This window comes from Cnephaeus nilssonii (assembly GCF_951640355.1).
Source record: "Cnephaeus nilssonii genome assembly, chromosome: X".
Classification (NCBI taxonomy): Eukaryota; Metazoa; Chordata; class Mammalia; order Chiroptera; family Vespertilionidae; genus Cnephaeus; species Cnephaeus nilssonii.
This window is the reverse complement of record NC_137071.1, coordinates 30,565,224-30,575,620: the sequence shown is the minus strand read 5'-3', so window position 1 is coordinate 30,575,620 and position 10,397 is coordinate 30,565,224. Positions and strand designations below refer to the sequence as shown.

Below are 10,397 nucleotides of genomic sequence, written 5' to 3'. Positions count from 1 at the left end.
TCATTTGTGAACTGTTTCTTTGTCTCCGCATTTTGGCTGCTTCCCTGAGTTGATAGAGTGGCTTTGTGTGCTAGGTGTCCTATAGCGCCCAGTGGCTCAGCCTCCCCAGTTACCTGAGGTGGACACACTTGGTGCACACCTTTGTGGGCTGTGTGCACAGTCTTGTTGTAGTTAAGACTTGATTGTTGTTGGTATCACTGGGAGGAATTGACCTCCAGGCCAATTGGCTATGAGGATCAGCTGTGTCTATGATGGGAGAACTTCTGTGCTGGAGATGCCCTTATGGGGCAAGACTTGCTTCTGTGGGGAATTGGTGCTCACTGAGTCTGCCCCCTGAGTGTGTCCCTTATGGATCTGAGGAGTTGTAATCTGGATAGTCCTACTCTGAGCCCTGGGTACACTGGCTCTTGGATTTCCGAGGAGGTGCTAATTTAGCCTCTGCCTGAGGCCATCCAGCCAGAGCTATGGAGAGATCTGCAGATTCCTCTTCTTTGTTTGGGTTTTGGAGGTGCTCAGATAAGGCCCAGCTGTGAATCAATGTAAGCTGCTGTGGGGTCTTAGGCTTTCTTTTGGATGTTCTGGGTCTTTTTGACTCAGCTGCAGTTTGTTAGGTAAGTTTAGATTTCAAAGGACCAGGCCATTCATATGCAAAAGCCTCTGTGCACAGCTTGGGTGGGGCAGAGTCTCAGGGTGGAGCAAACAGCAATGGCTTCTCATCAGCCTTGCCCGAAGAGGTCCCTGGGTCTCAGTGTCCCTTGGTAGTCACTGTAAGCACCTCTGAGAGAAAGCCGCCCTCGAGTTACACCCGCTGCCAGACAGTCCAGTTTCTCCCCGTATGAGTCTGGGTTCCCAGAGTCTTGTCCAGAACTGGAGTTCAGAGCAGTCGGGAGCTTGTGTCTCCCTGCAGATTGAAAAAGCCATCCGCATACTCAGTTGCCAGCCCTCTCCAAGCGCGTGCGTCCGAACCTCTGGACTTTACTTCCGCAGCTCCTCTGAGTCTCAGTGTGCTTTTCTCTTCCCTTCTAGTTGTAGGATTTCCAATTAGCCAGCCTCCCTGTGGTTCTAGATGATGTCTGTTTTGTCTTTTAGTTGTAGTTTTGAAGTGGTTGTGCGTGGCAGCAAGTTCAGGTGTTTACCTATGCCGCCATCTTGGTTTCTCCTGTTTTTGTTTTTTCATTAGATCAGATATTAGTTCTTATAATAAATAAAGAAAAATACCCTGCCATATATTATAATCACCTAAATTAACTGTATTTAGAAGTTCTCCTTTAAGAAAAGCTAAAATAGCCTGGCCAGTGTGGCTCAGTGGTTGAACCAGGAGGTCACAGTTCAATTCCTGGTCAGGGCACATGCCAGGGATGTGAGTTGGATCCCCAGTGTGAGGAGTGCAGGAGGCATCTGATCAATGATTCTCTCTCATCATTGATGTTTCTATCTCTCCCTCTCCCTTCCTCTCAGAAATCAATAAAAATATATTTAAAAAAAGAAAAGTGAAAATATCTCAGTGTAAATCACAAAGACTGCTAGATTATCAGCTAAAGTTATACTGACGTTGGTTGAAAGATATTAATTCTTTTTCTTTTATTTTGAAAGTGAATTTAGTAAAATTTCCCAATTATAGTACAAATCCTAGCAAAAAGAGTGATAAAACATTCCTGTTACAAGTAAGTGTTTTTGTACCAGAGAGGAATAAAGAGATGTATGTTCTCTGGAAATGTGATTCATATTATATACAGCTAATGAAAAATATCAGTCCCCAGTTTGACATTACCCACATTTAAAATTATATCATTTTGAGTATATTAGTGGGGAAAATACATTACTGATCACTGGACAAAATAAGATCTAGTGATGAACATATAATTTAATTTGAAAGAGAATTCTAAGCTGCTTTTATATTATAGAAATAATCTTTTTTTTTTTCTGTTTCCAGCATTTTTGGAGAAAGCAGCCACTCAAGTCAATAGAAGTTGGAAAAAAAATGAATCTAGAACTATCATAATGAGCTAGAATCTTTGCAAGTATAGATGCTTCAGACTAATCGGATAATATCTACACTAATAAAAGAGAAACATACAAATTAACCATCACTCCTCTACACCCACCAGCCAATCAGGAGCAAGTATGCAAATTAACCCAACAAAGGTGGCAGCAGCCACGGAGCTGGATCAAGCAGGAGGCTTGGGTTGCCCCTGGCGATGGAGGAAGCCAAGCTTACCACCCACCCGGGCTGGCCCTGGCCTCTGCTCAAGGCTACAAAGTTTCAATTATAGAAGATAAATAAATCCCAGATACCTGCTTCCAGCCAGCCCTGGCCACTGCTCAAGGAGGCGCTGAAAAATAAAAAAGGAAAAAAAAAGAGGGGCTTGGAGCTTGGGTCACCATGGGACATGGCCAGCCTGAAAATGGCCATCAGCCCCTCACCCATGCTGGCCACACCCATCATGGGGTGAGGGTCCCCACGGGGGGACTTGACCAACCTGCAAACAGCCATCAGCCCCTCTCCCAGGCTGGCCAGGCACCCCAGTGGGGACCCCCACCCTGAAGGTGGTGTGGCCAGCCTGAGCACAGCCCTGAGCCCCTCACCCAGGCTGGCCACGCCTCCCCCAGTGGGGACTCTCATCCCATGGGGGCGTGGCCGGCCAGCAAACCACCACAGGCCCCTCGCCCAGGTTGCCCCACACTCCAAGGGAATCCACACCCTGATCTGTGACACCCTTCAGGGCAAACCAGCTGGGCCCCACCCGTGCACCAGGCCCCTATCTATACTAATAAAAGGGTAATATGCTAATTAGACTGAGACACCTTCCAGGAGACCTTCTGGATGTTCTTCTTGACAAAGCCATGGTGGCGTGGCTGAGGTAGAGGCGGTTAGAGGCCAAGAGGGAACAGCACTTGTAGGTGAGCAGACCAGCAGGGGGGTCAGTTGGGGGTGAGCAGGCCGTCAGTAGGGGTCAGTTGGAGGTGATCAGCGGGGGGGAGGGGAAGTTTGGAGTGAGCAGGCCAGCAGGGGGGGCAGTTGGGGGTGAGCACACTGGCATGGGGGGAAGTTGGGGTGATTAGGCTGGCAGGGGGGCATTTGGGGACAAGAAGGCCAGTGGTGGGGGCAGTTGGGGACGAGCAGGCCAGCATGCTGAGTGGTTAGGGGCAATCAGGCAGGCAGGCAGGCAGGTGAGTGGTTAGGAGCCAGCAGTCCTGGATTGTGAGAGGGATGTCTGACTGCCAGTTTAGGCCCAATCCCTGTAAACAGGCAGTAGGACATCCTTCGAGGGGTCCCAGATTGGAGAAGGTGCAGGCCGGGCTGAGGGACAGCCCCTCTCAGTGCACGAATTTCATGCACCAGGCCACTATTTTAGTATACTAAATGAGATAATAACAATTTTCAGACTGTAGGCCTCTAGATTCCCCTGAAAAACTTTTTAAAGATGTTAAAATTTATCTTAGGCACTTATCTCTGGGCTTGTTGCAGTTACTCTTGGCTGCCCATAGCACCCTACCTAGTCCTAACTATCACCTAAATCCTTCTTCCTTTTTCCTCTCCACTCCAGTGGAGGACTGTCCCCTCATTGAATGTACTCACCATCTTTGGACTAGATACCACCTTGGTATTTTTCTAATTTTAAAAGAAGATTCCCTATATCTTTCTTTCCTTGCTCCAGAAGCCTACCATTTCTTTAATTGAGAATAGTCATAGAAAATATTATTATTAATATAAGGTGTTTAACAAAGATATGTGGCTTTATATAAGCAACAATGACAGCTACTGTTTGTGTAGCACTTATGCATCATTATTCTAAGTACTATAAATATATTAAGTCATCTTTTTCTCATAGTCATCTTAAAATGCAGGCATTATTATTTTCATCCTCATTTTACAGAGAGGAAACAGGACAGAGAAATTGTGGAAATTCCCTAAGGACATATACCTAATAAGTGTCAGTGAGCTTCAAACTTGGACATCTAGCTCTAGAATCTGTTCTCTTAAGTACAGTATTATACTGCCTCCCCACTATAAGTGTATCCAACACAATTTAATTTGGGTTCTCAACTGTCCATGATGATATTTTTTCTTTGAATAGTGTTGTTTTCCTCGTATATGTATATTGTATACATGTGTGTGTTTCCCATAATAATGTTTTATGGGAACATTTTTTTGTTTCCAGGACTGAGAAATGAGGTAAAAAATTAAAAATTAGAAAGTTTTAGTGCCTGAGACCCATAATGATAGTAAAAGCCTATAAGTTGAGAGTTTACCAAAGTCTATTTGTGTTATATATTTAATGTAACAAATTTAAAGCCTCCATTTTAATTTCTTAATTTTTAAACTAAAATATTACATTTAATAATTCACTTTTGATCTATATAATAATGATTAAGTAAATATAATTTAATTTTAATTTGTTATGCATTTATTTTTATTTTATGATCAGATTCATAGTTTCAGTTATCTTAGATTAAATAGTAATTATCTGATCCTAGAGTCAGGGACTATACCTTATTTCCTCAAAACCTAGAGGCAAGGCTGAGTCATCCTATATAATAAAGAGGTAATATGCAAATGGTCGTTACACCATGACACGTAACAACCGATCACCAGGAGGGCAGGGCAGCGAGCTATGTGCTGCGGAAAGCTATGGCGGTGGTGGGCGGGGCGGCCAGCTGAGGCAAGCGGCAGGGAGCTACTAACGTACAGATTTGTGCACAAGGCCACTAGTAATATATAATGTATATTTAATAAGTACACTGAGTAAGTGAATTAGAATTACTAGTAATGATTACCTACCAAGTAGAAGGCACTGTGCAACATGATTTAACCCTTTGCACTCACTTGCTTTTTTCTCAATTCTTTTATTCTACTCAGGATTTAATTTTTTAAATACCCCAGATTTTACAAAGCACGGCAGTAGAATAAAAAACTGGAGTTTTTTTCATACAAACTTATTTATTTGGATTTTTTTATATTTCAAATTATTGATACATTCAATAACCGTCACACTCGACATCCGAGTGCAAAAGGTTAACTATATTATGTTGAATACTTTAACAACCTAAATATAAGATAGTTCTTATTATCCTGATTTTACAAATTGGAAATTGAGGTTCAGATAGTTTAATTCATTTGTACAAATTATTAATTGACAGAGCATCATTCAAACTTATGTTATGTTCCAAAGACCATGTGCTTCTCATGACATCATTTTGCAAGGATGAGTGAATGAGTAGATGGTTAATTTTCCTCCATTCTGGATAAACAATAATTTTAATCCAGCTTCTTATCTCAGTTCTGAGTTAAAATAGTTCTTAGTGCCAGAAAAAAAAAAGAAAGATTAAAGGATAATAAAAAGAGATCATTAAAATGGAAAATAAAACAGATGAAAGGAATGAGTGCCTATGTGTTCTTACAACATGGTATCTATAATTATTTACTTGTCCATCTCTCCAACTATACTGTGAGCTACCCTAGGACAGGGAAAGTGTCTTTCATTATACAATTGCCTACTGCAGGACCTCATACATAATAAATGACTCAAAATGTTTGTGGAATAAAAGAGAAGAAAACTTTGGAAGAAAAAAAGAGAGAAAGCAACACACACATATTCTGGAGCAAAGAGCTAAAGTGGGGACAAACATGCACTAGTACCTGATTTTAGGGAGTAGCGATAACTGAGTTAAACTGTAGAACGCATGCCACTTTTGAAAGCATGGTGTAAAAAAGAAAATTAAAACGAGATATTAGCTAAACAAATTTTGTTTATAAGTTGGATTTGCTTAAGGGGAAAAAATAAGATAGGTTTCCAATTAATTAAATATAAATGAATGGGAGAATAGTTATCCATCATTTTAGCAGATATCTGAAATATTTTCAATTCAACAAATGTTTTTTAAGTGTCTGCTATGTGTAAATATTGGGCTAGGCCCTAGAGATAAAATGATAATCTTCTCTCACAATCTATTAAAGAAGATAAAGAAACAAGGCTAACAGATTTATCCTCACTCAGTTTATAGTCCAGGAGACAAAGAAGCCTGCTAAAGTAGTATTCTAAAGTTTGTCTTTAGCATCTTCCTTTCTCTCTTTCTCAAACTCCTCCACTGTAGACCATCATTCTCCACATGATCTACCAGTATCATACTCACCTCTGGCTATCCCCGATCACATTTCAGGCCTTCCTTCTTAAGAAGTGCTTCAATTTATTTTTCAGTTTATTTAGGGTAACTATCATGAATATGGGTTGTGTATTAACATTAAACTAATAATGGACATTGGAAGCTGCTGATTTAGGACACTGCAGTTTATTTTATCTCATTTTAAAAATATTTTGTAAAAACCTCTGATGTGCTGTCTTTACTTATTGGCTTTGTTTCTTGTATATTTCATATCTCAGCAAAACTCTACGTTTCTTTTTTGGTTTTGTTTTATTTCTTGAAAGCAGAAACAGTCTGTTTCATCTCGGTATCTTCCATAGCACATCGAACAGTTATTAATTCAAAAAAGTAGTAAATAAATATTTTTTATAAGTCTAAGATTGAAAGTAGACTTGAGCAACATCCCATTTTATAAACCACTTTTCTTCCTAAGAAAATTCCTATTTGAATGAATTCACTTTTTGTACAGTGTTAGGTCAAATTATGCAAAATGAATTTAGAAGCACAGTATTGGATCTTTTCAGCCCACCTAAAGTTTCACATGATGGAAGCTTAACAAAAGGAGAAGTATAATTTGCATATCATATGGTTTGTACATATTTTCTTCTATTCTGTAGGTTACCCTTTTACTTTGGTGTTGATTCCTTTGCTGGTGTTGATCCCTTTGCTGTACAGTTTTTTATTTTTTAATCCTCACCTGATGATATTTTTCCATTGATTTTCAGAGAGAGTGGAAGAGAGAGGGAAAGACAGAGAGGAATATCAATGTGAGAGAAACACATCGATTGTTTGCCTCCTGCATGTGCCCTGACCAGGACCCAGCCAAGGAGGATCCTACAACCAAGGTACATGCCCTTGACCAGAATCAAACCTGGGACCCTTTGGTCTGCAGGCCGATGCTCTATCTGACAAGCCAAATTGGTTAGGTTAGAGTTTTTTAGTATGTGTAGTTCCACTTGTCTATTTTTGCTTTTGTTGCCTGTGTTTTTTGGATCATCTTCAACAAACTCAAAACATTGTCAAGGTCAATATTAAAAAGCTTTATCCGTGTTTTCTTCTAAAATGTTTATAGTTTCAGGTCTTATGTTTAAGTTTTTAATCCATTTTGAGTTAATTTTGGTGTACACTATAAGATAAAGGTTCAATTTCATTCTTTTGGATGTGTACACACAGTTTTCCCAATACAATTTGTTGAAGACATTATCCCTTCCCTTTTGTGTATCACTTCTCCCCATGTCAAAGATAAGTTTGCCATAAATGTATAGATTTATTTCTGATCTCTCTGTTTTGTCCCATAGGTCAATATATATATTTTATGCCAGTACCATACTGTTTTGATTATTATAGCTTTGTAATATATTTTGAAATCAAGAAGTGTGATGCTGTCTACTTTGTTTAAGATTGCTTTAGCTAGTTGGGGTCTCTTGTGGTTCCATATGAACTTTAGTATAGTATTCTTATATTTCTGTAAAAATGCCATTGGTATTTTGAAAGTAATTGCTTTCAATCTCTAGATTACTTTGGATATATCATTTGTATTTTGAAATACTATTTATTCTAACCCATGAAGACAGTATGTCTTTTCATTTAGCTATTTTTTTCAATTTTGTTCACCAAGTTTTATATTTTTTAGTGTACAAGTTTTTTATTTCCTTGGTTAAACTATTATTTTTTTTTTCTTTTAGAATAAACACCTTTATTACATGAGCTAAGATAGGAAGGAAGAGGATTTATTTGCCTTTCTGGGCCTTGATTTTCCTCAAATAGAACTCCAGTTCCTTGCCCTCGAGCACATAGCTATCTGCTCAGCCACACTGGCCTGGTATTGAAGCATGCATGCAAGAAGCTCACTCTGCTGGAACTGCTCCTCGAGAAGACTGCTGATTTTGGCATTCTTTTTTCCTTTCATCATATTTCTTCTGAATTTTCTTTGAACGTTTTTGGTTCAAAATCTCTTTCTCTTCAGGAGTCAGCTTGGCCCCCTTCTTTCGGCCCAGGGGCAGCGCTTAGTGGGACTCCTACCACTGTCGGTTGGGTGTGCTGTCAGCCAGCATGATGCAGTTCTTTACTAGGGTCTTGGTGCAGACCAATTCATTGTTGGATGCATTATAGACAATATCAATAATCCTTGTTTTGCTCATGCAATACTCTGAGCCCCAGGAGAAGTTGCCCACATCCAGCCTCAAGGCTTGGTACTTCTTGTTGCCTCCATGCACTCGCACTGTGTGTATGCGGCGGGGTCCAATCTTAGTTTTGGGAGCAGGGTGTCCCAGCTCATATTTTCGCTTCTTGTGGTAGGGGCTTTCTCTTCCCCCTGGTCTTGCAGCCCTTGTGCCAGTTGTCCCGAGAGATACCCATAGCTCGGCACTAGCTGGAAAGAGATGGTTAAGTCTATTCTTAAGTATTTTTAGAAATAGACAAAATAACTGAATCAATATTAGGATGCTTATTATGAAAAAAAATAATAAGAAAGAAAAAGAAAATAGTGTTGATGAGGATGAGGAGAAAGGGGTATCCTTGTACACTGTTGGTGGAAATGAAAATTGGTACAGTCATTAACAGTACGGAGGTTCCTCAAATAATTAAAAATAGAACTACCACATGATCTAGCACTTCTGGACTTATACCTAGAAATGAAATAAATATCTCAAATAGATATCTATCCACGCATGTAGAATACAGAATTGTTGACAATAGCAAGGACATGGAAATAACCTAAATATCCATCAACAGATAAATGGATAACAGAAATGTGGTATATTTTATAGCCTTGCAAAGAAGGAAATACTGCCACTTGTGACAACATATCTAATCTTCAAATTCATCATTATGTAAACACTAGGAGCCCAGCGCGGGATTTGAAATCACGCAGTGTCGCCCACCCTCGAGTTGCTGGTCTGGCCCTGCCTCCCTCTCCGGCCCTTGAAGCATCCACAGCTGCTGCTGATCAGGCCCTCCCCCAGCGCAGGTGCATGGAGGCCCCTGCTGCCCTGCCCCTGACGCTGTGGCGTGCACAACCTCCTCCTGTCCTGTCAACCCCTTACGGCATCCTGGTTAATTAGCATATTTCTATATTATATATATAAAACATGTACAGTTTTTGTATGTCAATCATGCCTCTATAAAAAAAGAAAGATATAAAACTAAAATCTTTTACACATTCAAAATTCCTTCTTTAATGGAAAAATTAAATAAAGAGAATAAAGAAATCTACTAGCCTACATCATTCTTAGATTCTAAATAACTGTAGTTCTGCTAAGTAGTCAGCCATTAGGGATTCTTGGTTGACTACTGTTTCAATAATACTATGTAATAAACCACCCCCAAAACACAATGAATTGCAACCCAAGCATTTATATTTCTCACTCATGGATCTTTGCCAGGCTTCTGACTTAGACTCCGGGTTGTTTGGACTTGGATACACCATAAATTGGATTTAAATATGTTCCTCATTTTTATCTTTCACCATCAGGGCATACATTCATTATGACAGATCACAGTAGGACACCCCAAATAATGCCCATATATTTTAAACAACTCTGGGCATCATTTCTAATATCATTTTATTGACCAAAGCAAATCACAAGGGCAAGTATATAACACCCATATTGGAAGGATACTACAAATGTACTGGTCAAAGTGTATGCATGTATAATTCTATTAACAAGTAAGTAAAACATCATGACCAATGATCCAACCTATTACAATTGGGTACATCAATACTGACTGCTTAATTACAGTGCCTTTGGAAGTTTCAGAAAATGATCATAAAAAGAATTGCTGAAAGAGCTGGAAATTTTAGCTTGTAGAAGATAAAACCCATTAGGGATGGTTAAAAAGGAATTCTTGTTTGGGGAAAAGTTTGGATAAAACCTCTTCTAGCTCTAGGAGTGTGTGTGATTATTTTAGATATTTCCTTGCATGGAATATTGTTTAGCAGACTGGAGAGAAATGGGATAGATATACTGGAGCAGAGGCTTTTTTCACAGGGTGGAATTGCTATACATTGTATAGTTTGCTTTTGGTTGCTTTGTTTTTAAGAGAAAAAGGAGCCGAAACCGGTTTGGCTCAGTGGATAGAGCGTCAGCCTGCGGACTGAAGGATCCCAGGTTCGATTCCGGTCAAGGGCATGTACCTTGGTTGCGGGCACATCCCCAGTAGGGGGTGTGCAGGAGGCAGCTGATCGATGTTTCTCTCTCATCGATGTTTCTAACTCTCTATCCCTCTCTCTTCCTCTCTGTAAAAAATCAATA

The 10,397-nt window shown here is 39.8% G+C and overlaps 1 pseudogene across 1 annotated transcript; it reads right to left on the bottom strand.

Moving 5' to 3' along the window:
• Positions 1-7,874: 7,874 nt before the first annotated feature.
• Positions 7,875-8,502, bottom strand: LOC307096234 (small ribosomal subunit protein eS8-like; annotated as a pseudogene). The gene has a single exon. The product of its transcript is annotated as a small ribosomal subunit protein eS8-like (transcript).
• Positions 8,503-10,397: the final 1,895 nt, after the last annotated feature.